The following is a 22764-nucleotide window of genomic DNA, read 5'->3' as shown; positions in this document are numbered from 1 at the left end:
CTGCCACAGTGACACCCCGCCCCCCAGCTGTACCCTCAAACTAATATAAACCCCTCCTTCCTTGAGTTGCTTTTGTCAGACATTCTGTCCCACCAACAAGAGAAAGGTAACCAGTGTATGCCAGTATCTTACTACTGGGAAAGGGGTTGCCATGCACCGCCATGAGTAAGGTTTTTAAACCACTCATTTATTCTGGGTCTCTTATGTAAAGAGGACTGAAGCTGGCTATGTTTATTCATCTTCCTCCCATTGTTAGACTATTTGAGAAGCTTATTCCTTCTTAATTGCTATCCTTCCTCAAATGTGTCATAAGGCCGTCATTTTCCATGACTCATTTGTCAGACAACAGATAAATATAAACATCACTGGTTCCTGAAAGGGACTTTAAAACTAAGGGAGACGCTCTCCGGCCACCAAATCAAGATAAACAAGCAACAGTGGCTCCGCACATAATCATAACGGTAGGAAATGGAGTTGGACAGAAACAAAGTGAGCAGATCCTAATGCTGTAGAAGATCATATGGAGATAAATAATGATCCAGTGCCCAGGTATCAAAGTCATTTAAACATCTTCTGCTTAAGTAACTCTCTACCCAGACCTGTGCCATTAAGCAGTGGGCTGACATTTTACCATCAGAGTCCATGTGGGGAACATTTCCAGTCCTTCCCTCTGAGGGGAAGAAGATCCAGGGTATCTGAGGAACCCAAGAGCCAGGTCGGGGCCTAAAGAACCGGGTCAGCTACAGACCTGACTGGAGCTTTGATGCTACCTTGTTCCCTATCAGCTCTGAGAGCTGTAGCCACACAGACCCCAGACCAGATGAAACCCAGACACTTAAATACAACTTCTGACCTCCCCCTGGACCAATTTGGTTTGTGTGCTATGACAGAGAAATAAGATAACATTCATTACTTCTAGAAGACGGGATGAAGTTCAGTTGGTAGAACGCTTGCCTGGAGTACACAAAGCTTTGAGTTCAATCTCTAATCCACATAAACCAGGTATGATGATAATACCCCTGTAGTGCTGGCACTGAGGGGCTAAAGGCAGGAAGATCTGTTCAAGGTCATTATTCCCAAAACAACAAGTTCAAGGTCATCCTGAGTCACATAAGATCATGTAATAATTAATAATAATGGAGATGACAAAAATAATCACAGCTAGTTATTCTTTCTCACCAAACACATGGCCATCTTTTTTTTTTTTTTTTTACAGAAGATTCAGACAGTCCCTGAGTCCTTAGACCTAGGAAGAAGTCATTGATGATATTCAGAAATAACTAATTTTAACAGGAGTTAGTGATATACCTTGGTGGTAGAAATCTTGCCTCCCTGAATTTCACACCTACACACCTACACACACACACACACACACACACACACACACACACACACACAAGAATTTAAATAAAATTGTTTAAAAGAGATAACTAAATAGCATAGTCGTAGATAGTATCCCAAAGCATAAGATAAAAAGCCTTAGTTCATCCCATATAAATAATTGAATAATATATAAGTAAATAATTTCAAGAGACAAATCTCTTATGCACAAAAATTCCAAATTCCAGTTGCTACTCACCTTACTAAGAAGTGTCCAATACCTCCTTTCCCCACTGTGACTGCTCTCACAAGCTGTGTAGACTTGACATGGCAGGAAAAAACCAGCTCCACAATAGAAATAGCTACACCAGACCCTTCTTCAGGCAGGCAATCAGGGCAAGAGCACTGTAAGTCAGTCCGACCATGTGTCTCTTGTTATGAAGTCAAGGGAATGGCATTTCACCTCTGTGGTCAAGAAACCCAAATGATAGGCATTCAGCCAGATACCTCGCCTAAGACTTTTCAAAACTGCCAAGGTCATCAGAACCAAGGGGAGTCAGAGACAGGAGAACATCGCAAATTGTGAGGTGACATCATAGACAGGATACAAGCATAGGAAAATCCAATTAGGAGCAAATAATGAACCATGAATAAAGCATGGGCTTTAGTTAGTAATGAGATACAAATGCACCATGTACCAAAGAACAACTTTAGTAACAGAGGGGCTATGCAATGTGTGGCCAATACAGTCCTACAACCATGTATCCAGAGAAGCCAAAATGTTCATACCCCCTGGTGTTCCCTGGTGAGACATTCTCTACCACCTCCATAACTTGTCTGTAAATCTAATGCAAACACAATTTTAATGTATATAAAATTGTATTTAAAAATATATTTACATAGTATTATTGTGTGTATGAGGTCCCACTTCCCTGTAACCTGAAATGGGTAATAATCCCACTCATGAGGAAAGCCAGTACCTCCCAAAGATGTCAGTTCATATCACCATACCCCTGAGGATGGGGATTTCAACACATCAGTTTTAGGGAAAAATAAATATCAATTCCATAATATTGTTTGAAAGTAACAAAATCACTATCAGGGAAAACAAAATTCCAGCCCACTTCAGGAGATCTACACTTCAGCCCTGCTTCAAATGGATGCTTGCAGGTGTGTTCAGTCCTTGGCTGTCTCAGCACTGTCATAATGTCATCAGCTATGGACTCCACTACTGAGAACTGCCCCCAAGCAGTTAGAAAATCTTTCCTGCTTAAAGTAATTTCACATTATTTGTGTTGGGCTGAATGCATAGCCATTCTGAGCCACATGCATCCCAAGGGCCAGCAGTTAGACATACATGCAAGTTCTAGACTGTCTAGACTTGGTAGCACCTAATGGGCACCAAACACTGTGCTTGTCAGAGTCCCAATGCCAGCATAAGCAGGGACCACTATGAATACAAGATGAAGGCTTTCATTGTAACCTATTAACCTTGCTATCAACAGATCTGCAGAAGCGACCTCGTTGTTAGACAACCCTATCCTATTTCTTTCATTGAGGCTGAGTCAGGACACACACCTCAACACATATTTCTAGCCTCCTAGTAGTTCATTAAGTGAGAGATGCCTTCCTAGTTCCAACCCCAAAACTGTTAGAATAAAAAAAAAAGAGAAAAGGTCCCCAAATCTGTCACATTTACTTCGCACTGCTTTCCGTTTGCTCAATCCATTTCATCACAGATGACTTACCCACAGGACAAATAGCTGCAACTGAATCAAATCCTTGTGAATCTTCGGTCAATGAAAGGTGACATTCACAGAGAAAGTTCCAGGTTTCCTTTCTGGTCTATTGACAGAAGTGCTTGGTTCGAAATTGCAGTGGTATCTCTGCACTGAGCATCTGTGAAAGCAGAGAAGATGAGAGAAACTAATGAATGGCTTGGGAAGCCAGGGTTTAGACACATTTAATAACATGCAGGCAGGTTCATCTAACAAGCACCAAATGAACACCTACTAAGTAGCAGGCACACACCTGCTCTCACAGAGCCCAATTTCTTGTGTAGAAATTGCTGACATTGTAATGACCCAGAAAGGCTAACATCAGGCGAGGCACTGGACAGATACATGTGGATAAGACAGGATACAGCTTTCAATGTCCAGGGACACAACATTTCACCATTTTGTCATTGACTCGGAAGATGAAAAGGCAAGCCATGCAAATAACTGGGGAGAGATGCCCCAGTCAGCACAACGTACAAGATGAAGAACATGCCTGGCTATCCCAGTGGAAAGGCAGCTGAATTGCTAAAAAGTCAAAATCAACTTTTGTCCAGCATAGGGAGAAGGGACTGTAAACCCAGTACTCCTGCCTCCCCAGCTAATCCCCATTTATTTGTGGCACAGAACTGGTACCTTAGGGAGGCAGGTATGCTGCAAAGAAGAAAGTGTGAGGGGCAGGGCCTGGCATTAGTAATGGGGCAATACACAAAATAACAGCTCCTTGTTAGTTTCTCATGAGCAGAATTTATATCTAAACATAAAAACCAAGGCTATCAAGCAAGGTGGCCAGGACCCAGCAGCCAAGTTAGCTGATGCTGAACAAGGCATACAGGTGCAGGGACCTTCTTAGGAAGAACCCTCAGGAAGGGCCAAGCAGGCTCTGAGTGATGGCCAAAGTCTCAAGAAAACTTACAAAGTACTCATTTGAGTCCCATCCACCAGGCCCACCCCACGCCCCAGAATCTCATTTCATAGGTGCGCCATAGAACTTTGAGGAATCTTGATGATTTCTTTACCAAGACTTAGAACTGCTGTGTTGGGGAAGAGTGGGGACAAGTCAGAAGCATCCTGTCTCTACTGTCAGATCTGTCATAGAAATGACAGAACTGAGGGGTAAGCTGAGGGAAGGGAGGCTTAGCTATAGTGCTTGCCAGTTTCCATGATATACATATTTCTACCATAGATATTCTCAAAGTACCCATATGACATTACTACAGAACATACAGCTTGGAAGGACATATGTCGGACATATATAGCATTTCCGCTACACAAAACCATATACAATTTCAAATGAATAGTGAGCAATGAATGTAATAACTGATAAAAGAGAGGTTTAAAAAAAAATATTAGCCCTTGTTGTCCCAATTAATTTAGAAAATTTAAATCTCAGGAACTGATTTTTTTTTTCATGTGTGTGGTGTTTGCCTGCATCTATCTCCATGTACAGTGTGCATGCAGTGCCTATGGAGGCCAGAAGAGAGCACTGGATCATCTAGAACTGGAGTTGCGAGCTGCCCTGTGGCGCCGGTAGCAGAAAGAGCAGCCAGTGTTCTCAGCCTCTGAGCCATCTCACCAGCCTCAGAAATCTTGATTTTTCTTTTTAAATAATGGCATGCTTTCACAATTAGCTCACCAAATACCTGAGAATGTAAAAGCCAGCTCTCAGGACGAGCCAAGTCTATCAGCTACAAAAATTGGATGTGGTGACCCGCTTCTGTAGTCTCGGCTCTTGGGAGGAGGATGCAGAAGTCTCGAGAGATTAAAGTCACTCTCAGCTACAGTGAGTTCAAGGCCCAGATGAGACCATTAAAAAATCATTATTATAGAATACTATAATATGTTCTCCTATACAGTTTTATTTACTTTGGATTATTCCACTTATATTCCCCAAATCAAAATACTCGCCTGTATTATATTGCCAAGTTACTGTTTGAAATGATTATATGGAATCTATTCTAGCACAAAGTCTAAGGCTAGTTTTTGTTTCCATTTAGATGTATTGATCCAAAATCGTATTTAAAAGTCATCTTAAAGGTAAATAAATACTGTTTGTTCTATCAAAACGGTTGAAGACCGAAGGCAGTGGGCTCCTTGCCGTCTTTGTGTCTTGGTCTTCTTGTCTGAACTGTAACAGGGGGAAGGTCATACCCTTGCATCTGCCCTGGATTCAGTGCTCCAAGGGATGGCAAGAGTGGGGTGGGGAGCAGGAATGGAGGCCCTGTAATGAGCATAGTAAAGCATGCCTTTAGATACGTAAAAATCGCTCAGATTGGTTGACCCCATACCCGAGGCTACACCTGATAACCAGAACTCAGTGACATCCCTCACTCAAGATAATCAGTGTCTTAGTTAGGATTTCCATTGCTGCGACTGCAATGAAACACCATGACCAAAAAGAAAGTTGGGGAGCAAACGGTTGATTTGTCTTACACTTCCATCCTTGGAGGAACTCAGGACAGGAACCCAAACATGCTGGGATGTGGAGGCAAGAACAGATGCAGAGGCCTTGGAGGGGTGCTGTTTACTGGCTTGCTTCCATGACTTGCTCAGCCTGCTTTCTCATAGAACCCAGGACCTCCAGCTCAGGCATAGCATCAGCCACAATGGGCTGGGTCCTCCACCATCAATCACAAATTAAGAAAATGCTCCACAGCTGGATCGAATGGTGTTGGGAGCCGACTTTAGTAGAAAGCGGCTAGATCAACTTTGCAGCCATCTGGAACCATATACCCTGATGAAAGACTTGGTTGTCAAAAGCCTATAACAGCTGAAGCACACTCTGATAAATATATTGTTTATCCCACATAGCTTGTTTTGCTGTTTAGTGACCTCAGCTGTATGGTGCACATGGTAAAGTGTTTTCATCTGTGTTCTCCTGCTTGTGTATAAAAATACCTCAGAATTCCCTTCAATAAAAGAGACTTGATCACACCCTGTCTTCTCTCCATTCTTCACATCGCTTGCCCCACTCTCTTTCTTGCCCCAAGAGCCCCAAAGCGTTGAGGCAAAGCGTTGAGGAAGAGTAAAGGTCACAACAGAATGGAGGCATTTCCTCAGCTGAGGTTCCTCCTCTCTGATGACTCTAGCTTGTGCCACGTTGGCACACAAAACCAACCAGTACAACCACAGTCCTAAAACTCCATGATGCCCACTGGACACTGTACAAGCAGAGACTGAGAGCGATGTTCTGCTCTGCACATCTGGAGACACACCGCCTTGACCCGCCCTGGGAGTCTTCCCCCAGGAGCCTGACCCCTGAATCAGAGACTTCAGTTAGAGACTGGGCCTGACCTTCGCGCAGGTGAGCTTGGGGATTTAGCCTTACGACTGTAGTTAGGAAATTTATAGTGTGAACATTGTGTGAAGACCTTCAGCATAATAAAATATAACTTTCGTTACTCCAACTCTGTGGATCTACCTTCTTGCCTGGGATAGGCACCCTCATCCATTCAGGAGACAGCACAGATAGTTTGTTGCCTTATGGAGCTTGCCTCCCATTCAAGAAGCCCTAGGCTTAATCTCCAGTACTACCATCCTCCCTTCCCCAAAACAAACAACCAGCTGGTGCTGTGTTGTCTTAGGTATCAGATTTCATAAAGGAGGTCACTTGTGGCAGGCATTCTTAGGTAGTGCAAAGAGCAGTCAGTGCGGACTAGCCACGGTCTTTCTTTTTCTTTTTTGCAACTACAACATTTCTCCCTAAAACCCTCCCATATAGTCCTTCTTGCTCCCTTTCAAATCCATTCATTGCTATTGCATGAAAATATGTATATGAATATATGTATGCATTTCTAAATATAGCCTGTCGGGTCTGTGTGACGGTACTTGTAAGTGTGATTTCAGTTCTGATCATCGGCACTGTACACCAGTTGGAGTCCTCTCTCCTGAAGAAGGCCACACCTCCCACTTCAGCCTCCTTCAGTCTTCCTGAAGTTCTTTGAGGCCTCCTGGGCTTCCCCTTACACATACTTTATCCTGTCTTTAGCTGTTCAGTTCATGTTTAGGCAGTGAGTGATATTGGTGAAATGTTTATGGGCGAAGTTTCTGACATTGCTAGGAGACATAATCTCACTGAAAATTCCCTAGTCTTAGAATCTTTCTGTCCTCTCTTCTACAATGTTCCCTGAGTCTTAGGAGCAGGAATTGTTTTATAGATGTATCTATTGGGATTGGGCTCCACAACTCTGCCTTCTGGTTGGCTGTGGTTTTTCTGTGGTGGCCTCTGTCTGTTGATGAGGCTTATCTGTGGGTAAGTTGATAGGTTCTTAGGGATTATGCTGGTTTAGTGAAATTGTGGTTTGTGGGTTCTCCTCCACTATCCATGACTTCATCGGCACCGGGTAGTTAGCTGGGCTTCCCTCTTGTTTACTGCCTTCCAGCCTGGCTGAGAAAATATAGGTTGCAGTTGAAGGGAGAGACCCTGCTTCAAAGGAACAAAGAGGCAGTGGATGAGAAGGACATCAGCAGCCTCGTCCAGCCTCCACTCCCCTCACAGGTGCTCACATGTGCACACACACACACATACACCTGGGCACAAACTTATACATACACATTACAACACAAGTTAATAAATAAATCTTTAAATACTCATGCCTATAAAGCCAATTCTGGAGGACAAACCAGGCAGATCTTAGAAGCTCACTGGCCAGCCAGCCTAACCATACTGGTGGGCTTCAGGTTCAGTGAGAAACTTTGCCTCAGAGAAGTAAGGTAGAAAGTGATAGAACATCTAACATACTTCTCCAGTGTATACACATACACCACACACAAAGAACACAATTCAAAAGTGTTTAAAGGTGGTAAAATGTTTCTATTGCCAGGGGATTCTTCTTGTGTTTAAGATGACGCTAAAGAATGTGAAGAGAAGTTTTTTCAACATACAATGAGCTAGCTCACTCTTAAATCAACAGTACACCTTACTGGGGTGTTTTGTTTTGTTTTTTTTATCTTGAAACACTTGAAAAAAATACATGTCTGTATGTTTGCAGACTGGAAAACAGAAGTAAATTATGATCCTTCAGTTAAATGCTATGATATCTTTACGGATTAAGGAAAATTAAGTGGGGCTTGGCAAACATGAAATCCCAGCTCTTGAGAGGCAGAGGTAAGAGGGGAGCCACATATCTGAGAACAGCCTGGCCAACATGGTGGCAGTCTCTCTCAAAAAAAAAAAATTAAAAACCCACATTATCAGGCTAAGGTCAACACACATGCTCTAAAATTGCAATTATCAAAAGACACGTGGTTCCCAGTTTTCAGTGTGGTCAGCTCCACTGCCAGAACCTTCTCCCTGGCTCCTACCATGAGATTCTCATCACCAAGAATTTCCCAGCATGCAGCTAATGCTGCCTCAGTCCATACATCATAGGACCACAGTCCACTCTAGCACTAACCCTACTGTGCTTGTTGGTTTTTTCCATGACTGCTTCTTCTGCCAGATGACCGTGCATAACACAGGAGAAACTAGCATTTACAATTTCTATGCTCCAGGCTCTAAACACTGTCTGCACATTGTTTCTTATACTTCCTAAAAAGGTTAGGAGATAGCTACTATTTTAACTTCACTAAAAGATGGTGAACCTAGTTTAGAAAGAGAGCCCTCAAGATCTAACTCCATTACCCATGGGCTATTAGAACCTTATAACCACTTCTTCTTCTAGCAAGGATGCCAAGGGCCCAGTGATGCCTGACAAGTCACCCATATATGCCCTGCATCCCAGATTTCCCAGCCAGATGCTGGCATATCTGGGCGTGGTGAGACATTGGCTACATGTGCCTATGATGAAATTTACTATTTTGGGGCTGGCAAGATGGTCAGTGGATTGAACACATAGCCCTGAGCTTCTGCAGCAGTGCTTTGATCCACCTATCATCTCTCTAGCCCAAAGAAGGAGATAACCAACTCCCCAAAGCTGCATGACTTCCATATGCACAAGCAGGAAAACACACACTTACATGCACATACTAATAAATAAAATTATAACACATTTACCATCATTGATGCCTTAACAGGTAGTTTTTTTCTGCTCAGGATAATAATATCCAGTTGCTGGATTTCCAACACATCCCTCTCTCCTCTAAAAATATTATATATATATATATATATATATATATATATATATATATATATATTATGTATATACATACATAATACATACATATAATATGCATAACACACACACATATATACACACACACACACATACATACACATATGCCTGTAATGTTAGGATCAAAAAAATTCTTATTTTATTCCCAAATTCTGTATCTTTACTATCTTTGTTAGAGTTTTACTGCTGTGAACAGACACCATGAGCAAGGCAACTCATACACAACATTTAATTGTGGCTGACTTACAGGTTCAGAGGTTCAGTCCATTATCATCAAGGTGGGAGAATGGCAGCATCCAGGCAGGCATGGTGCAGGAGGAGCTGAGAGTTCTGCATCTTCATCTGAAGGCTGCTTGCTAGTGGAAGACTGAGATCTAGGCAGCTAGGGTGAGGTTGTTAAGACCATGCCCACGGTGCACACCTACTCCAACAAGGCCACACCTTCAAATAGTGCCACTCCCTGGGCCAAGCATATTCAAACCATCACATTACCTTAGCTTACACAGTTTTATTATAAAAATAGAGATAACAATAAAACTAAACACACACACACACACACACACACACACAGGCACACGAACACACAGTGTATGAACCAAGTTTCTATATCCCAGCTCTTGGGAGGTGGAAGCAGGAAGATGATAAATTCAAGGTCAGTCTCAGCTATAGAGAGTTCAAAATGGACCTGTGCTACCTGATACTCTGTCTCAAAACCAAAACAATTACAACAGATCTAGAACAAAGTAGTTAAAAGTCACTGTGAAGGTGACTTTTTATGTAAATAAAACACCAACCACAAAACTCTTTTTTTTCTGGAGTGCCTATAGAGTTTTAGTGAGTAGCTGGTTCCCCTCACTCACTAACTGACCTTCACATTCAGCTCCCATGGGGTGCAAACTGCTATGTAAACTCAGGGTGCCATCTGTGGCCACCAAGACCATGCCTTCTCCCAGAATTTAGACAGCAAGAAAATTTGCTTCACGTTGTCCACAACCCCACCTATACAATGATGGCATAATTCAAAGGTTTCTGAAGACAGTTTCACTATAGCTTATGACTCCCTTGCTTTTTTTCTTTTCTCTTTTCTTTCTTTTCTTTTGTTTTCTTCTCTTTCCCCTTTCTTCCCTTCTGTCTTTCTTTCTGTCTTTCTTTCTATCTTTCTTTCTTTTCTGTGACTAGTATACTGGTTAGGCTTTCTTTGTTATATTTGACACAAACTAGAGTCACCTGGAAAGAGAATGTGATGGCTTGTATATGCTTGGCCCAGGAAGTGGCACTATTAGAAGGTGTAGCCTTGTTGGAGTAGCTGTGTCACTGTGGGCATGGGCTTAAGACCCTCATCTTAGCTACCTGAAAGTCAGTATTCTGCTAGCAGCTTTCAGATAAAGATGTAGAACTCTCAGCTTGCTACACTTGTTTAAAGTACTCTTCATGAGACTTAACCAGAGAACAAAGTCTATGATGGGTGTTTCTGAGACTTTCTTTGTCAATGCAATTAACCTGAGTCTCTTCACCTTAGTCTCAGGCAAACTCCTCAGACAAGGGCAAAAGGCAGCCATGTTCTTCACCAAAATACCACAGAAACAGTCTCTAGGCCACATACTGAAGTTTTTCACTGAAACCTTTTGGGCCAGGTCTGCACAGTTCAAATCATTCACAGCAACAAAGCCTTCCATATTCCTACTAGGATGGCTCATTAAGCCCAACTTAAAGCATTCCAGTGCTTTCCAAAGTCCCAAAATCCACATTCCTCCAAACAAAAAGCATGGTCAAGCCTACCACAACAATACCCCAGTCCCTGGTACCAACTTCTGTCTTAGGGTTTTGCGGCTGTGAAGAGACACCATGGCCAAGGCAAGTCTTATAAGGACAACATTTAATTCGGGCTTCCTTACAGGTTCAAAGGTTCAATCCAGTATCATCAAGGCAGGAGCATGGCAGTGTCCAGGCAGGCATGGTGCAGGTTAATTAAGATTAATTAATTAAGATTAATAAATTAAGAATAAGGCCCATTGAATGGGCCTGTGAGGCATTTTCTTACTTAGTGAGAGGGCCTAGCCCACTGTGGGCAATACTGTGCCAAGGCAGGTGGTCCTCCTGAGTGCTGCAAGAAAGCAGACAGAGCAAGCCAGTACGCAGCACTGCTCTGTGGTCTCTCTTGTCTTCAACTCCTGCCTTGACTTCCCTTGGTGATAGACTCACTATGAAGTATAAGTAGAAATAAACCCTGTCCCGCTATCACAGAACTAGAAAGCAACCTAGGATAATTAGCAATAGTTTAGACATTAAGACCACAAGACGCAAGCCAACGCCTTTGATTTTCCTAAGCCTGGCCCATCCTAAGAGTCTCCAGACTTTATACAGGGACCTGCCAAAGATCCTATTACACTGCCTCCACCTGTGCACCCTCAGCTCTGCTTTTCCTTTCCCTGGGCTGCTCCTCGGGCTCCCTCTCCCAAAGGTGCTGTTTGTAAAAGTCTACTTTGAAAAGAACAACTTTGAATATAAACATTTTCTGTTTTTAATATACAGTTTGTAAGTTTCTGCCTCAGAGCTAACTCTGTTTCACCTCTAAAGAACTAAGGCAGACTATTTTTGTTCCCTCCTGCTCTTGGCTGGTTTTCCTCTGTGCGTCAGAGGCTTTCAAAAGGTTTCCAAGTCTAGATCCCAAATGCTCAAAAATGATTAAGTACAAAATAAGATGTTCTTCTCATCCAGAGGCAAGCCTTGAGTCACAAAATAAGATGCTCTCTTCAACAAGAAGAGAGTTCAGTGTCCCCACTTGGTAATGGAGATTGGAAATCCAGAGCAAGACCTCAACGGCCTAGAGTCAGTGCAAGAGTCCACTCTCTCCTCCTGATGGAACCTGGGCCATTATTAAGCAACTTGGCTTCAAAGTAGTCATAGCAGTTATGAAAATAGTGGAGTGCAGTATGGGTGTAGCTCAGTTGGCAGAATGCCTTCCTAGCATGCTTGAAGCCCAGAGTTCAGTTTTCAACACAGTATAAAACTGTGATGACATGGTGAGAAAGGCTTGTACTTCTAGCACTTGAGAGTTGGAGACAAGAGGACCAAAAGTCACCCTTGACTGTATTGCTGCATAGATAGTAAGTTCAAGGCCAGCCTAGCCTACATGAGACCTAGTCTCCAAAAATAACAGTATGTATGTGTGTGTGTTAGAAAGAAGGAAAGAAAGAAAGAAAGAAAGAAAGAAAGAAAGAAAGAAAGAAAGAAAGAGAGGGAGAGAGGGACAGAGACACAGAGACAGAGAGAGACAGAGGGAAGGAGGGAGAGAGGGAGGGAGGGAGGGAGGGAGGGAGGGAGGGAGGGAGGGAGGGACAGAAGGAAGGAAGGGAGACAAACAGATAACATTAAATAATCCTCACACCCAAGAGTTAGAAAACCTTGGCTCAGCCATAGACACACTCTCCCACTAGCAGCATGACCACAATCCACCTTGCCTCCCTCTTCAAAACTTCAAAAAAAAAAAATGGAGTTGAACTGATTTTATAAGCTACATGATGCTTGCAATTTTGATGTGTTATTTACATGTAAGAACAAGGACAAAATAAGAACAAAAATGTAGAAAGGTGGCTGGTTAGGGAGGTAGATTCCAAGACTAATTTCTTAGAGAGGCAGCCGCCATACAAAAGCTCTAGGGTCGGGTTGCAGGGCTGGAGTCCCAGCTCTGCCTCAGGCTGTGACCTCAGTGCCTCTCACAGCCTCCTGGACATAAGGGAAGTTTTTCTGCATCTGTAGAACGCTCTGAACGAACGGTATCCAAAACCAAGTGGACACCAAGTAAGCATTGCTTAAATAAACAATTTATCATCTTATTTTGTCATTTTAATGCTTATTCGATAAATCTAAAACCTGATAAAAATTCCACAATAGAAAGAAAAGACTGTGGTTCTATGGAACAGTTACATAACATATGCAGTTAAGTAACCCACCGCTAAAACATCTGGGATCCAGATTTGACACTGCACTGTGAGTTCAGGGAAAAGACAGCGTTAGAACACATTCCCACTGAACCATATGATGCAATCTGTATGGTGGCCTTTCTAATCAGAAAAGTCCCAGGCTTACAGGAAGCTGAGGTTATGCTTCTCATCTGAACCCTGAAACATCTTTTAACCACACCCTAGCAAATACATTTTATTTGTGCTTTTGGGACTTGAAGGATTGTAAGCATAAAACCCAGCCTCCCATATGCCAGCTTTTCTCCTGTACACAATGACTCAATCTAACTACAGGTTTGAAGACCCATATCTCATGTGTTCGGTCCATTGATCTTTAGCATATGGCTGAGGAGGAGAGGAAATTGCTAAGCCCAGCAACTTGCTTGATCAGAAATGTCTTTGGGTACTAAAAACATGTCTTTAGCTGGGCTCACTCATGGTGTTGATTGGTACTACTGTATAGCTAAGGAGGACAAAACTGAGATTTTGTTGTTGTTGTTGTTACATATCCAGAGGAGGCAACACTAAGAATAACCCCCATCCCTGTTTGTACCTCTAGACACCTAAACTCACAAAGTGTTTCCACTACAAACTCCAGTCAGCTTACCAACTGACCCTCACATAGGCATCCTCAACCCGTGGAGGTAAAATTTACCAGATGCCCACTATCTGGCTCTGCCTTTTATCCCTGCTCTTTAAAAGTGCATTTCTTGCTGACAGTGTAGCTCAGTTGGTCGAGTGCTCCCCTAACATGTACAACACAAAACCAGGTAGGGCAGTGTGTGCATGTGATCCCAACACTCAGAGTGGAAGCAGGGGGTTCAGAAGCACAAGTCACCTTCTGCAACCTAGCAAGTTTAAGAGAGGCTAGTCTGAGCTATATGAAAAAAAAAAAAAAAAGTGTGAGCTTGGAATGATAGTGCAGCCCTACAATTCCAGTATTTGGGAGGCAGAGACAAACTCAGAAAGATGGGTAATTCGTAAGAATCTCCACCAATAGAGTGAGTTCCAGGGTCATACAAGAAACCCTATCACAAAAAAAAAAGAAAAAAAAAAGGCATTTTTTAAAAACTACTCAGTGAGAAAACTGAAGCTTGCAATGCAATCTTTATTATTAAAGTGTTATTGAACCCTGGAAGGAAGCTGAGAAAGCTGAGAAGCCCCTTGGGAATTGGCTGGAGGAGATGGTAGCACACTGACAGAACTGTGCAATCAAGCATACATTTTTAAATTGTTAAGATTGCAAAATCACATGTTTATTTTGATAAAATTAAAAAAAAAAAAAAAAAAAAAAAAAAGGTTAGAAATGGGACTGAATTGATGGCCCAGCCATTAAGAGCATGTCCAGCCCGCCCTTGGGAGCTGAGTCCTGTTTGTAGCACCCAGTTTGAGAAATGGCCCCTTCTGGTCTTCTTAGGCACCATATGTACATACCCACACCCAGGCCAACACATTCACATCATTAAAAAGAAAACAAGCCCCTCTCCCAGATCTGAGGCCTGGAGCAGACCCCTGCCTGGTCTGCTCCTGTGTGGACACCTGATCCTGAGACATCTTAGAGAAGAAACTGCACCCAGAACATCGGACACCTAGCTGGTCTGCTACCTTGGAGACACCATATCCTGAGACATCCTAGAGGAACCACTGTACTCAGAGCAGCTGGAGCTCAGGATTAAAAGATCACAGAGACATCTGGACCCAGAGGAGATCAGACACGAACAAGATAACTGGAAAGGCAGGCTCCAGTCGGAGAGAGTGAGTGCAGGTAGCACTAGAGTTAACCAAATGGCGAAAGGCAAGCACAAGAACATAAGCAACAGAATCCAAAGTTACATGGCATCATCAGAACCCAGTTCCCCCATCATAGCAAGCCCTGAACACCCCATCACACCGGAAAAGCAGGATTCAGAATTAAAATCACTTCTCATGATGATGATAGAGGACTTTAAGAAGGACATAAATAACACTCTCAAAGAATTTAAGGAGAACACAGGTAGACAGATAGAAACCCTTAAAGAGGAAACACAAAAATCCCTTAAGGAATTGCAAGAAAACACAACCAAACAGGTGAAAGAATTAAACAAAACCATCCAAGATCTAAAAATGGATGTAGAAACAATAAAGAAATCACAAAGGGAGACTACCCTGGAGATAGAAAACCTAGGAAAGAGATCAGGAGTCATAGACAAAAGTATCACCAACAGAATACAAGAGATAGGAAAGAGAATCTCATGTGCAGAAGATACCATGGAAAACATTGACACAACTGTCAAAGAAAATGCAAAATACAAAAAGCTACTAACCCAAAATGTACAAGAAATCCAAGACACAATGAGAAGGCCAAACCTAAGGATAATAGGTATAGATGAGGGTAAAGACTCCCAACTGAAAGGACTAGTAAATATCTTTAACAAAATTAGAGAAGAAAACTTTCCTAGTCTACAGAAAGAGATATCCACAAATATACAAGAAGCCTACAGAACTCCAAATAGTTTAGACCATAAAAGAAATACCTCCTGCCACATTATTAAAATCAAAACATCAAATGTACAGAACGAGGAAAAAATACTAAAAGCAGTAAGGGAAAAAGGTAAACTAACATATAAAGGCAGACCTAAGAATTACACCAGACTTCTCACCAGAGACTATAAAAGCCAGAAGATCCTGGACTGATATCATACAGACCCTAAGAGAACACAAATGCCAGCCCAGACTACTATACCCAGCAAAACTCTCAATCAATATTGATGGAGAAACCAAGATATTCCATGACAAAACCAAATTTACACAATATCTTACCACAAATCCAGCACTTCAAAGGATAATTGGTAGAAAACTCCAACACAAGGAGGGAAACTACAACCTAGAAAAAGCAAGGAAGTAATCTTCCAACAACTCCCAAAGAAGATAGCTACACAAACATAACTCCACCTCCAATAACAAAAATAACAGGAAGCAGCATTCATTTTTCCTTAATATCTCTTAATATCAATGGACTCAATTCTCCAATAAAAAGACATAGACTATCAGACTGGCTATATATAAACAAGACCCAGCATTTTGCTGCATACAGGAAACACACCTTTGTGAAAAAGACAGACACCACCTCAGAGTAAAAGGATGGAAAACAATTTTCCAAGCAAATGGTCCCAAGAAACAAGCTGGAGTTGTGATTCTAATATCAAATAAAATCAATTTTCAACCACAAGTAATAAAAAAGTTAAGGAAGGACACTTCATATTCATCAAAGGAAAAATGTACTAAGAGGAACTCTCAATTCTGAACATCTATGCCCCAAATGCAAGGACACCCACATACATAAAAGAAACTTTACTAAAGCTTAAAGCATACATTGCACCTCACACAATAATAGTGGGAGATTTCAACACCCCCCTCTCAGCAATGGACAGATCATGGAAACAAAAACTAAACCGAGACACAATGAAACTAACAGAAGTTATGAACCGATTGGACTTAACTGATATCTATAGAACATTTCATCCTAAAACAAAAGAATATACCTTTTTCTCAGCACTTCATGGTACCTTCTCCAAAATAGACCATATAATTGGTCACAAAACAGGCCTCAACAGATACAAAAAGATTGAAATAATCCCTTGCACCCTATCAGACCACCATGGACCAAGGCTCATCTTTAATATTGACATAAACAACGGAAAGCCCACATACAGGTGGAAACTGAACAATGCTCTACTCAATGATAACTTGGTCAAGGAAGAAATAAAGAAAAAAATTAAAGACTTTTTAGAATTTAACAAAAATGAGGACACATCATATCAAAACTTGTGGGACTCCATGAAAGCAGTACTAAGAGGAAAACTCATAGCTCTAAGTGCCCACAAAAAGAAACTGGAAAGAGCACACACTAACAACTTGACAGCACACCTGAAAGCATTAGAACAAAAAGAAGCTAATATACCCAAGAGTAGTAGACGGCAGGAAATAATCAAACTCAGAGCTGAAAGCAACCAAGTAGAAACAGAAAGAACTATACAAAATATCAACAAAACCAGGAGCTGGTTCTTTGAGAAAATCAACAAGATAGATAAACCCTTAGCCAGACTAACCAAAGGGCACAGAGACAATATTCAAATTAATAAAATCAGAACTAAAAAGGGAGACATAACAACAGAAACTGAGGAAATTAAAAAAAAATCATCAGATCCTACTACAAAGGCCTATACTCAACAAAATGAAAAAATCTGGATGAAATGGACAATTTCCTAGACAGATACTAAGTGTCAAAATAAAATCAGGAGCAGATAAACCATCTAAACAGTCCCATAACCCCTAAAGAAATAGAAGCAGTCATTAACAGTCTCCCCACCAAAAAAAAGTCTGGGACCAGATGGTTTTAGTGTAGAATTCTATCAGACCTTCCAGGAAGACCTAATACCAATTCTCTTCAAACTATTCCACAGAATAAAAACAGAAGGAACACTACCCAATTTGTTCTATGAAGCTACAATTATGCTCATACCTAAACCTCACAAAGATCCAACAAAGAAAGAGAACTACAGACCAATCTCTCTTATGAATATCAATGCAAAAATACTCAATAAAATTCTTACAAACCAAACCCAAAACCACATCAAAACAATCACCCATCATGATCAAATAGGCTTTATCTCAGGAATGCAGGGATGGTTCAATATTCAGAAATCTATCAATGTAACCCACTACATAAATAAACTCAAAGAAAAAAATCACATGATCATCTCACTAGATGCTGAGAAAGCATTTGACAAAATTCAACATCCCTTCATGTTAAAAGTCTTGGAAAGATCAGGAATCCAAGGCCCATACCTAAACATAATAAAGCAATATACAGCAAGCCAGTAGCCAACATCAAACTAAATGGAGAGAAACTTGAAGCAATCCCACTAAAATCAGGGACTAGACAAGGCTGCCCACTCTCTCCCTACCTATTCAATATAGTACTGGAAGTCCTAGCCAGAGCAATTAGACAACAAAAGGAAGTCAAAGGAATACAAATAGGAAAAGAAGAAGTGAAAATTTCACTATTTGCAGATGATATGATAGTATACTTAAGTGACCCCAAAACTTCCACCAGAGAACTCCTAAACCTGATAAACAACTTGAGCAAAGTGGCTGGATATAAAATCAACTCAAACAAATCAGTAGCCTTCCTCTATTAAAAGGATACACAGGCTGAGAAAGAAATTAGGGAAATGACACCCTTCACAATCGTTACACACAATATAAAATACCTTGGAGTGAATCTAACCAAGCAAGTGAAAGATCTGTATGACAAGAACTTCAAGTCTCTGAAGAAAGAAATAGAAGAAGATCTCAGAAGATGGAAAGATCTCCCATGCTCCTGGATTGTCAGGATTAACTTAGTAAAAATGGCCATCTTGCCAAAAGCAATCTACAGATTCAATGCAATCCCCATCAAAATTCCAAATCAATTCTTCATAGAGATAGAAAGAGCAATTTGCAAATTCATTTTGAATAACAAAAAAACCAGCATAGCGAGAACTATTCTCAACAATAAAAGAACTTCTGGGGGAATCACCATCCCTGACCTCAAACTGTACTACAGGGCAATAGTGATCAAAACTGCATGATATTAGTACAGAGACAGACAGGAAGAACAATGAAATAGAATTGAAGATCTAGAAATGAACCCACACACCTATGATCACTTGATCTTTGACAAAGGAGCTAAAACTGTCCAGTGGAAAAAGGACAGTATTTTCAGCAAATGGTGCTGGTTCAACTGGAGGTCAGCATGTAGAAGGATGCAAATCAATCCATTCTTATCTCCTTGTACAAAGTTCAAGTCCAAGTGGATAAAGAACTTCCAAATAAAACCAGATACACTGGAACTAAGAGAAGAGAAGATGGGGAAGACCCTTGAATACCTGGGCACAGGGGAAAAGTTCCTGAAAAGAACACCAATGGCTTATGCTCTAAGATCAAGAATTGACAAATGGGACCTCATAAAATTGCAAAGCTTCTGTGAGGCAAAGGACACTGTCAATAGGACAAAATGGCAACCAACAGATTGGGAAAAGATCATTACCAATCCTACATCCGATAGAGGGCTAATATCCAATATATACAAAGAACTTAAGAAATTATACTCCAGACAACCAAATAACCCTATTAAAAAATGGGGTACAGAGCTAAACAAAGAATTATCAACTGAGAAAACTCGAATGGCCGAGAAGCACCTTAAGAAATGCTCAACATCCTTAGTCATCAGGGAAATGCAAATCAAAACAACCCTGAGATACCACCTCACACCAGTCAGAATGGCTAAGATTAAAAACTCAGGTGATAGTAGATGCTGGCGAGGATGCGGAGAAAGAAGAACACTCCTCCATTGTTGGTGGGATTGCAAGCTGGTACAACCACTCTGGAAATCTGTCTGGCGGTTCCTCAGAAAACTGGACATAGCATTACCTGAGGACCCAGCTATACCACTCCTGGGCATATACCCAGAAGATGCTCTAACATATAACAAGGACATATGCTCCACTATGTTCATAGCAGCCTTTTTTATAATAGCCAGAAGCTGGAAAGGACCCAGATGCCCTTCAACAGAGGAATGGATACAAAAAATGTGGTACATTTACACAATGGAGTATTACTCAGCTATTAAAAATAATGAATTTGAGAAATTCTTAGGTAAATGGATGGAACTAGAAATTATCATCCTCAGTGAGGTAACCCAATCGCAAAAGAACACACATGGTATTTACTCACTGATAAGCAGATGTTAGCCTAAAAGCTTGGAATAGTGAAGACTCAACTCACAGACCACATGAAGCTCATGAAGAAAGAAGACCAAGTGTGGATGCCTCAGTCCCACTTAGAAGGAGTAACAAAAATACTCAAGGGAGCAAATATGGAAACAAAATGTGGGACAGAAACTGGAGGAGGGGCCGTCTGGAGACCATTCCACCTGGGTATCCAACCCATGCAGTCACCTAAGCTAGACACTGATGTGGATGGCTGGAAGTGCATGCTGACAAGAACCTGATATAGCTGTCTCCTTAGAGGTCTGCCAGAGACTGACACATTCAGAGGACGATGCTCACAGCTAACCACTGATCTGATCAAGGGTTTCCCAATGGAGAAGTTAGAGAGAAGACTGAAGGAGCAGAAAGGGTTTGTGACCCCATGAGGAGAGCCACAATACCAACCAACCAGAGCTCCCCAGGGTTTAAACCTCCAGCCTGGAAGCACATAGGGAGGGACCCATGACTCCAGCTGTATATGTAGGAGAGGATGGCCTTGTTGGGCGTAAGTGGGAGAGGAGATTCTGGGTCCCATGAAGGATGAACACTGAGTAGGGGGGAATGTGAGGGTGGGGAGGTGGGAGTGGGGTGGGGGGAGGTAGGGGCACATCCTCATAGAAGCATGAGGAGGGGGGATGGGACAGGAGGTTCCTGGGTGGTGGGGGGAAGTAGGGTAAGGGGATAAAATCTGAAATGTAAATATAATACCCAATAAAAATAAATTTAAGAAAAGTTAAAAAAAAAAACAAATCTTTAAAACATGGTGAAATTAGCGATTGTGAATTTTGCCACCTATTGCTTTTCTTCTACGGAGTTACATAAGACCACTCATACTACATTCTAAGGCCAATAAACAAACACATACTAAGTAAAGGTCTGAGGAGGAGGATGTCCATTAACTAGATAGCACTTATCTAGTTATCAGCAAATCAATAAGCCTAAAGGAGCCTGTAGAGAACTTAACACCCGTGTGTGTAAATACTCTGATGCCAGAAACAACACAGCAAGCACAGCGTCTCCTCCAAACCTTCTCCACTCGCACTATTTATTTGGAAAGCTAATTGTACTGGCTCATAAAAATTCAGATACCCGCTTACATAACCATTTAAAAGGTCCCCACACATCATTTAAAGGCTGCTTACAAATTAAAGCTAAACAATTGAGTACAAATTCACTCGTGGGTCACAAAGCACGAAAAGAGATTATTGCATAAATAGGCAGAACAGACTAGTTCAAACTAGACTGTCTATACTCCTCCGGCTTCCTTGACAGCACCTCTCTGAAATTCCTGGGTAGCTAGTTTCCAGAGGCCCTGGGAAGGTCATAGAGTTGGCTAAACTGAAATTGGTGGGCCTGGCTGATTAAGAGCTCTCTTCGTTCCGTGGAAAGACCTGGAAATGGTCAAATGCAGAAGCTCCTGTGATCCTTAAGACTGTTTTGAGCTTCATGAAAAAAAAGGCGGCTGGGCATGATCTGATATTGGGAGGGAGTGGGGGGAGACGGGAGAGGGGAAGGAAGGCAAACCTAGGCGTGGCCGGTAGCCCTAGGGTATCGGGGAAAGGGCTGGCAACATTCTCAGAAGTCCTGACCTGTATTTAAGAGATGGAAGCAGGAGGACCAGGGATCTCATCCTTGGCTACATAGCCTTTGAGTGCAGCCTGGGCTACAGACCTCACTCCCTAACCGAGAAGTCAGTCCCAAACATCCTGGGTCGGGGCTAAAGTAACAACTGTCTAACACAGGCCCTGTTTCAATTGCTTCCCCTGTCCCTCCTCCACTTCAGCACAGCACATCTTTGGCCCGGAGGCAGCAGCTGTGTGGCTCGGCGCCCGGGACTGTGCCTCAGCTGGACTCTAAGCCACTGGAATGCAGCACTTCCTGGTTGGTCCGGGATGTTGGTGCCGTCGCCATCCCGGTCAGCCCACAGTGCTAAAGAGCTCAGGGAGCGCGGGACGATCAAGCGAGAGCGTACAGATCCACTGCGCCCGGGAACCGAGGAGGTGGGCTGGGGTGCATCCTGCAGAGGATGCCCGAGATCTGCAGGGACTTGAGAACGGAGTGGGGCTAGGACACCAGCAGCTGACCCAGCTCTGAGCTCAGGGCAGCGGTCCTCTCCCGCGGTCAGTGTGCGCCGCTCTTGGCAGCGCAGACACTGCAGGAATTAAGACTATGGGAGGGACTCCAGGGTCCCCAGGGGAACTTCAGGGACGCGGCTGCTGAAATCTGCTCCAAGAGGAGCAAAAGAGGCCGGACGAAGCACGAGGGCCGCGGGAGCCCTGCGAGCTCGGAAGCCCCGCAAGCCTGGCCCCAGCGGCTCCTACCTGCGGGCCTGGGGCGCGGGCACACACGCTGCGGCGGCGGCGGCGGCGACTTCGGGGGTCCCCGCGCAGCTGGCGCAGCTGGGGCCGCGGAAGGAGGGCGGGCGCTGGAACTCGCCGCCCGGAACTCAGCCGGTCTGCAGGGTGGGGCGGGGCGGCGCCGGCCAGCCAGGGACACAGCCTCTGCCGCCGGCCTTCCTCCATGCCTCGGTTCTCACACTTCTCTCCAAGTTTCCTAACTCGGCCTCAATTATCCGCGGAGCGCAGGATCGCACGCTGGCGTTGTTCTTACCAAGTTCACACGTCCCTCATTTCTTGAGTCCAGTCCTTGTCCAAGACTGGCCCGCAAGTTACAAGCCAACAGCGAGCCAACTGGTGAAATATTCCTGACCTGAAGTGACATGCTTAACTAGGGGCTTTGTAAAGGTCAACTGTGGCCTTCTTGCAAATCCCTCAATCCCTCCGGTAGGTCTTGAGTAGGTGTT

At 42.8% G+C, this 22764-nt stretch overlaps 1 protein-coding gene across 5 annotated transcripts in view; it reads right to left on the bottom strand.

Moving 5' to 3' along the window:
- The window catches only part of Pld1 (phospholipase D1), a 204839-nt gene extending 182410 nt beyond the window's left edge, over positions 1–22429 (bottom strand). For 2 of the 5 annotated variants that reach the window (XM_034500625.2, XM_034500623.2), the window contains exons 1-2: positions 22283–22429; positions 3069–3219 (exon numbers count right to left, since the gene is read on the bottom strand). The gene's annotated coding sequence lies outside the window, so the exon portion shown is untranslated. Of the gene's footprint in view, positions 1–1579; positions 1689–3068; positions 3220–5246; positions 5317–22282 lie in introns of those variants that run through there. The other 3 variants (XM_076932207.1, XM_076932208.1, XM_076932210.1) reach the window with 3 other exon arrangements.
- Positions 22430–22764: the final 335 nt, after the last annotated feature.

The sequence above is a fragment of the Arvicanthis niloticus genome, chromosome 4 (genome assembly GCF_011762505.2).
Source record: "Arvicanthis niloticus isolate mArvNil1 chromosome 4, mArvNil1.pat.X, whole genome shotgun sequence".
Lineage (NCBI taxonomy): Eukaryota > Metazoa > Chordata > Mammalia > Rodentia > Muridae > Arvicanthis > Arvicanthis niloticus.
The sequence above is the reverse complement of the archived record's forward strand: the minus strand, read 5'-3'. Positions and strand labels throughout refer to the sequence as shown.